The sequence below is a fragment of the Rhinolophus ferrumequinum genome, chromosome 19 (genome assembly GCF_004115265.2).
Source record: "Rhinolophus ferrumequinum isolate MPI-CBG mRhiFer1 chromosome 19, mRhiFer1_v1.p, whole genome shotgun sequence".
NCBI lineage: Eukaryota > Metazoa > Chordata > Mammalia > Chiroptera > Rhinolophidae > Rhinolophus > Rhinolophus ferrumequinum.
In genome coordinates this window covers 58,558,795-58,564,794 of record NC_046302.1, presented here as the reverse complement: position 1 = coordinate 58,564,794, position 6,000 = coordinate 58,558,795, and the positions used below count along the sequence as shown (strand labels likewise).

Below are 6,000 nucleotides of genomic sequence, written 5' to 3'. Positions count from 1 at the left end.
CCACGGAGAGTAGTTGGGGTGAGAAGTGGAGTTTGAAAAATTGAAAATTAGGAGTTGAACTTTTCAAGGATAAAAATAAAACAACAGTCATGTTTAAATTGCCATACAGCAGAATCCGTGTTCTGAAGTCTTTCCAGAACCCTTTGATCCTAATTCAGGACGTAATCTATTGAGCACCCCTAAACACATTCGCCAGGAAGTTGAGTAAACGCACAGCCCAGGCCGTTTGTACTGCACCCGCACCGGGACCACCGGAAGGAGCCCCACTGTGGATTCCAGGCTCCGTGCTCAGGTGCCTGAGTCTGCTGAGAATGCATCCCCAACACGTCTGCACGTATGGATGCGTGCGTGTGTGAATCCGTGAGTGCGGGTAAACAGCTCCCCGTAACGCGCGTGCGGCGAAGGAGTCCTGGAGAGGAAGGGGCAACAACTAGCCGCTGGGATCGTGATTCAGTGCTATTTGGGGAAGAATGAGCTGCGTCTGAGTCATCGCGAGCCTCCAGACTTTCCCCGCAGTGTGGCAGAACTTTGTGCTGATGAGACAATAGTGGAGCGTGTGCGTTTCCTACAGGGCAGACCATTCCCGGGCTGGGGGAAGCCTCGGGCCTGCGCCCGGCCGCGGGGGCCCGGCCCCCTCCCCCAGCCGCGCAGCCCCCAGAGCCCCGCGGGCGACGGGGTTCCGGCAGGGCGGGCGCGTCCGGGGCGCGCGCGGGCGGCGCGGGGAGGGGGCCGGGCTCGTGGCGGGCCCCGCGCGCCCTCGCGCGTCCCCCGCTCCCGGGCGCAGCTGGCGCGGTCGGTCTAGTGCAGCGCTCGGCTCCGCGCCTCCGGCGCTCGGCTTCACCTTCAGAGGCGCGGGGCGTGCGCGTCCTCCTCCCCGGGCCGCCGCCTCCCCGCCAAGGTAGGGGCCGCGGTGGGGGGCGCCGCGGGCCCGCGGGGGGCGGGGGGCGCGGGGCCCGGGCCTGGACGCGCCGGGGACCGCGGTGTGCGCCGCGGGTGGGGGGCGCCGGGGAGGGGCTCCCGGGCTCGGGGAGGGCGGCTGGGCTTTCCCTGCTGGTAGTGGCTGGGCTCCGCAATTCCAGGAGAGGGAAGATGCAACTTCGGGCGAGGAGGCGAGCGCAGGGAGGTGGTTTTTACCGCAGTGGAGGGGCGGGGTGGGGGCCGGGGTGGGAGCGCGGAAGAGGCTCTGGCTTTGTACACTTCGTCAAAGGCGACGCGGGAGGAGGGGAGCTTGGATGCGCTCTCCATCCATTAAGAGACAAAGAGCAAATTGCCTTACTTTAAAGTAAAACGCTCCGGCTAATGAAGGTGGGTGATGGGGCTGTGGGGCCGGAGGGGCCGCTTCAATCATTAAGGGTTTGGCTGATGGGCTCGATGCTGTGGGCCCCGGGTGCTGCTGCCTCGGGGACGTGTTTGCGCCTTGGGGCGGGGGGGGGGAGGTTTGTCTTCCCCGCTCCCCTGGCTGCCTGCCCATCAGCTGGAAGCTTATAAGTGACCCTAACATTAAAGTAGTGGAAGCTTGGAAGGGAAGTTAGGGCGGGGGTGAGGGTGGGGGGCGCGGGTTCCCGCAAAGACTCTGAGAGGGGTGGGGCGAGGGGTCCCGGTGGCAGGGCCTCCTCGGAGGGGCACCCAGCCTGGCTGAGGCGGGGCTGGGGTGATGGTGAAGGTGGGGGAGGTATTGATCACGATATATACCCGGGTATACGCAAGAAAAGAAGAATGCTGTGGGGTATGTATATGTTTGGGGGGGTGGGGGTGGAAAAGCGCCTCGTCTGCCATTTCCAGGGAGAACTAACATACTGAATAGTTACGATCGGTATTTAGATCAAACCGCCTCGTCAAGTTTTAGAGAAACTTTGTATGGATAAGTTTGCTAAAAGCCAGCCGAGTCGGGTATTTAAAACAGCGGTTTATGAAGGAAGGTTGGTGTGCGATGACAATCATCCCTAGTGGGCTAGGGACCCAGTGGACCTTGCCGTTAGGGACCAGACAGATCCAGCCTTTTACCCGAAAATACGGGTCTGTAAGTCAGCCCCATTTATTCTCAGCGTTAGTACGCTCCCTGCAGCAGACCGGATCAGACCAGGAGCTTCTGGGTTGTGTGTCTGTAGCTTACTCATTCCGCTGGGCTTATTGATAAAGAATTACTTGGTCCCGGGGTGTGCACAGATCAACTTGCTCAGCCCCCTTGTAAAATATATTCATTCTGCGCCGTATTTAATCCAGATGCACAAAGAGCCATTTGCTGCTTTCGTTGTTGGTTTACAGTTTTTGAAAAGGCGACTGGTGTAACCTGTGGAATTTGAAATGCAAATAAAAGCCTGTGGGAGTTGAGGCAGAACAAATCAGCGTTTATAAAGTGAAAAAGATTTAATGTCTTTGAAATCGTTGCAGAGGAAAAAAACGGGAGACAGTCATTTTTCAGGGAGCGAATTGTGACGTCAGGTCTTTTTGGAAAAGATGATTTTTAAGGTCTTGAAACCCGGGTATGTAAAGTGCTTACAGGAAAAACAGATTACAAGATTAACATCTGTTAACATGATCGTTTATCTCCAGCCAAAAATAGGTCACTTCTTTCTTAAGGAAACACGATTGCTGGCGCATGCTTAAATAATAAAATTAAAATAATGAGTTCATAAATTAGTACCGGCGTTTGTTATAACCTGATCTGTGAAAAACATTTTTTTAATTTCGAAATCAATGAAAGGCTAAAGTCCCTTTTGGGTGTTGAGAACAACTCTTCACCCTGCGTCCACCCCTCCCAGATGACCCCCTCTTCTTACTCGGAGCTCTCTCTCCGCCCTCTCCCAGGATTGCTAATTTCCCTTTTCATCCATTGTGGAAGTACAAAATATATTTACATGATATTGTCTGACGGCCCCCTCGTTAAAGAAGGCAAACTCCGGGCAGATGGCTAACTTTCAGAGCTCTGCTGTTGTTTTACCATTAAATTAAACGGTGGGGGTGGGGGGTGGGGGGAAGGAAACAGCCTTGCGAAGTTTCCCTGCCCCCTGAGTGAGAGTGACGGCTCTGCCGGCCAATCCGTAGCGGCTTTCTCCATCCCGGAGGTAATTTGGGGTGTGAGTGTGTGTGAGTGTGCGCGCGCGCGCGCGCGTGCATGCGCCCATGTGTCTGCACACTGAGTCCCACCAGCCCCGCGCACCCGCAGGCTCCTGAATTGCACAGCTGTGTACTGTAGACGTGGACACGCTTTTATCTGAGTCTGTGCAGCTAGACAGGCATGCAGCAGTCCAATGGAGACCCTGCCTCCTCCGCGTGTCCTCCTGTAAAGAATGGGCATAAGGCACTTTCGGATTCAAGTCGAAACCTGCAGAAGGGGAAAAAGGCTGATGTGATTATGCTTCTCAGCAATTGGGGAATCGATTCTTTCCGACTCAGTTCCACGCGGCAGGCGCACCCCAGCGCGCTTGGGGTCCGGGTCATGGAGGCCACTCGCCAGGCGCAAAGCATACAGAGAACAGGATTGTTGAACCTGGTGTTAACTCCATACAAAAGTGAAGGGCAGCATGTGCCTTCCAGCTTCAAATTTTATTTTCTCTCTGGAAGTTGATACTTAGTCGATGGCAAATTCTAGAATGTGACCTGGTCATGGTCAGTAAAAGTTCTGTGGCCCTCCCAGTCTAGGATTGCGGAGCGGGGGCTGCGTTTCCCGCACAATGGGCGCATTCTCGGGCGGAGAGCGTCACCGGCCGCCCCACGTTGGGTACTGGCTTGATATGGCAGCAGCTTCCCTGGGAATATTGGTAGTGATGTATGTGGAAGCTGTGGAGCAGACCTGGCCATGTAGTGTCTCTGTGTCACTGTTGGAGTTGCCGTGCTGCCTCACTCGGGGATGGATGGTGATGCTGCAGGAGACGGGTTAAGGACCCCGGTGTGCACCCTCCCTCCCTGGAGACCCATGATGGGGGACCCCGGGAGGATCCACGCCCCGGCCGAGTCCAAGTCCGGTGTGCCGGGCTGCCGGGCCGGACCGAGGTCAGCCCGAGGGCCCATGGGCGACCTCAGCCGACCTTCGTCCTTCCTCAGCAGGAACCTAACTCGGTTATGAGGCGGTGTCCCGCCCCGCGCCTCCCACTTGGGCCATTTCCGCCCCCCAGGCCCGAGCTGGACCCGTTTGTGCCTCCCCCCTACCCTCACTGAGATCGCAGATTGAGGATTGAGCGGCTCTGGGGAGGTGTCATTGGATTAAATCATTCCTATTTCTGTATTTTCTTGCAGTGCTGTGCGGGGCCTGGGGCGTCGCGGGGGCGGGGCGGGGGCGGGGGGATTTACCTGCCCGCCCCGGGGGCGGGGGCCGCGGCCGCTTGTTGCTGGGCTTCCTGGGGGCGGGCCGTGGGCGGGGCGGCCAGGGTGGAGAAGTGGGGGAGGGCCCGGCCCGCGCCCCCGCCCCCCGCCCCCGTCATGTGGAGCGGACGTCACACGCCCGCACTGTAACCCAAGAAGTGAAAGAGACGGGGACCCACGGCCCAACTTCTCATCGTAACAAAGGCGGGGGTCCGTGGGGGCCAAGGGGGGGACCAGCCGGGGAGGGAGCGGTCTTGGGGGTGGGCAGCCGGGGAGTGGGGGCCTGGCCCGGGCGGGGTCCGTCGGGGGCGGGGGTCCCCGCCGTGGCACGGACCGCGCGCGGGGGGCCGAGGCGCGGCGGAGGCCAGGTAATCGGTTTCTATTTTAAACTTCACTTTGTTCTGGCGGAGGTGGGGTGGTGGGAAAGGCGTGGCCCCCAGGACGATTACATAAGTGCTCACACCTGGTTCGGTCCCGGGCCGGGGGCCCCGCGCGGATTTGGGTGGAGAGTACTGACGGAGGGTATTGGCCCTTGCGCCCGCGAGGGGCTGGTGCGCGTGGGTGTGTCCTGCCGGGTGCCCTGAACCGGTCTTGGCGGGGAGGAGCTCGCGTGGACTGGGGGGCCGTGTTGGAAGCCCAGAGGTGCTGGTGGGCGTGGGCCGGGCCTGCCAGCGGGGTCCACTGCGTAACAAAGGGCAAGGCTGCGGGACTCTGGGCCGCGCACCGCGCTCACCTCACAGCAAGTCACAAAAGGAACTTTAGGTGGTGGTCTTCATTAAACATGCGTTCCCTCCGTGAACCTGCCCTTAAGCCTCCAATCCTGATTAGACATGATTTAAAAATTGATGTACCTCCACCCTATAGCTGCATGATAAACACCATTAAAGAATTGACCGGGGTAGACGCAGGGTTGGGTGGCTCTTCCCCCTCCAGGATCTTCTCCAGATTATTTTTCAAGCAGCCCTGTTAATGTGATCTGAGTATTTTGGTGAGGAATGTAAGTGCTGCTTTAAGGAACTAAGCATGCGTGCTATTTGATAGGTTACTTTCTCTTGCCGCTTGTAAAAGGCTCATTTTATCATTTGTTGGTTCCGCCTACATTTTCTCTTGCATTTTTTGATTATGGCCTCGAAACAGTAGCTGTGTTATTTGTATTTACACAAACCGCCTAGTATTAAATATACCACATGCCACTGCTGCACTTGAATAGTTTTCCCCTCTTGGTAAAATTGGAGTGAGTTGAGCAGAGCCGGGTGGGGGTGGGGGGTGCCTGGGTCTGAGGGTTGGGTTACAGCAGAGCACATCTTTAGTTTCACCAGTGAGACGGCCACACCACCGTCAGTGGGCCTGAGACAAACAGCTCTGAGCGAGGCCCAGTCTTTGGTAATGGAATTGGAGTTTTGATGTGCTCAGATATGAACATAGCATGTCTAATATTTTTCTTAGTTCATTAGTGGGACTTGGTTTTCTTAAACGTGCTTATGTAAATATACTGAAACTTTCAGAGCACAGTAACACTGTACCAAAAAAAAAAAAAAAAAAATCCCGGGGGAATGTGTAATAAAGCTAACCAAAGGGAGTGAGAAGGCCTCTCTAAAATGAAACCAAACAGCGGAGTGCATATTTGGTAGGTACCGTATTCACCGATGGAAGGACAGGAGTGTTGCTTATTTTAATTTCGGAATGCTTTGGTTTGTC

At 56.7% G+C, this 6,000-nt stretch overlaps 1 protein-coding gene across 6 annotated transcripts in view; it reads left to right on the top strand.

Moving 5' to 3' along the window:
* Window positions 1-271: 271 nt before the first annotated feature.
* Window positions 272-6,000, top strand: part of ZNF516 (zinc finger protein 516) — a 113,179-nt gene continuing 107,450 nt past the window's right edge. For 2 of the 6 annotated variants that reach the window (XM_033087168.1, XM_033087162.1), the window contains exon 1: window positions 754-898. The gene's annotated coding sequence lies outside the window, so the exon portion shown is untranslated. Of the gene's footprint in view, window positions 293-388; window positions 557-753; window positions 899-1,176; window positions 1,306-4,634; window positions 4,671-6,000 lie in introns of those variants that run through there. The other 4 variants (XM_033087167.1, XM_033087164.1, XM_033087163.1 and 1 more) reach the window with 4 other exon arrangements.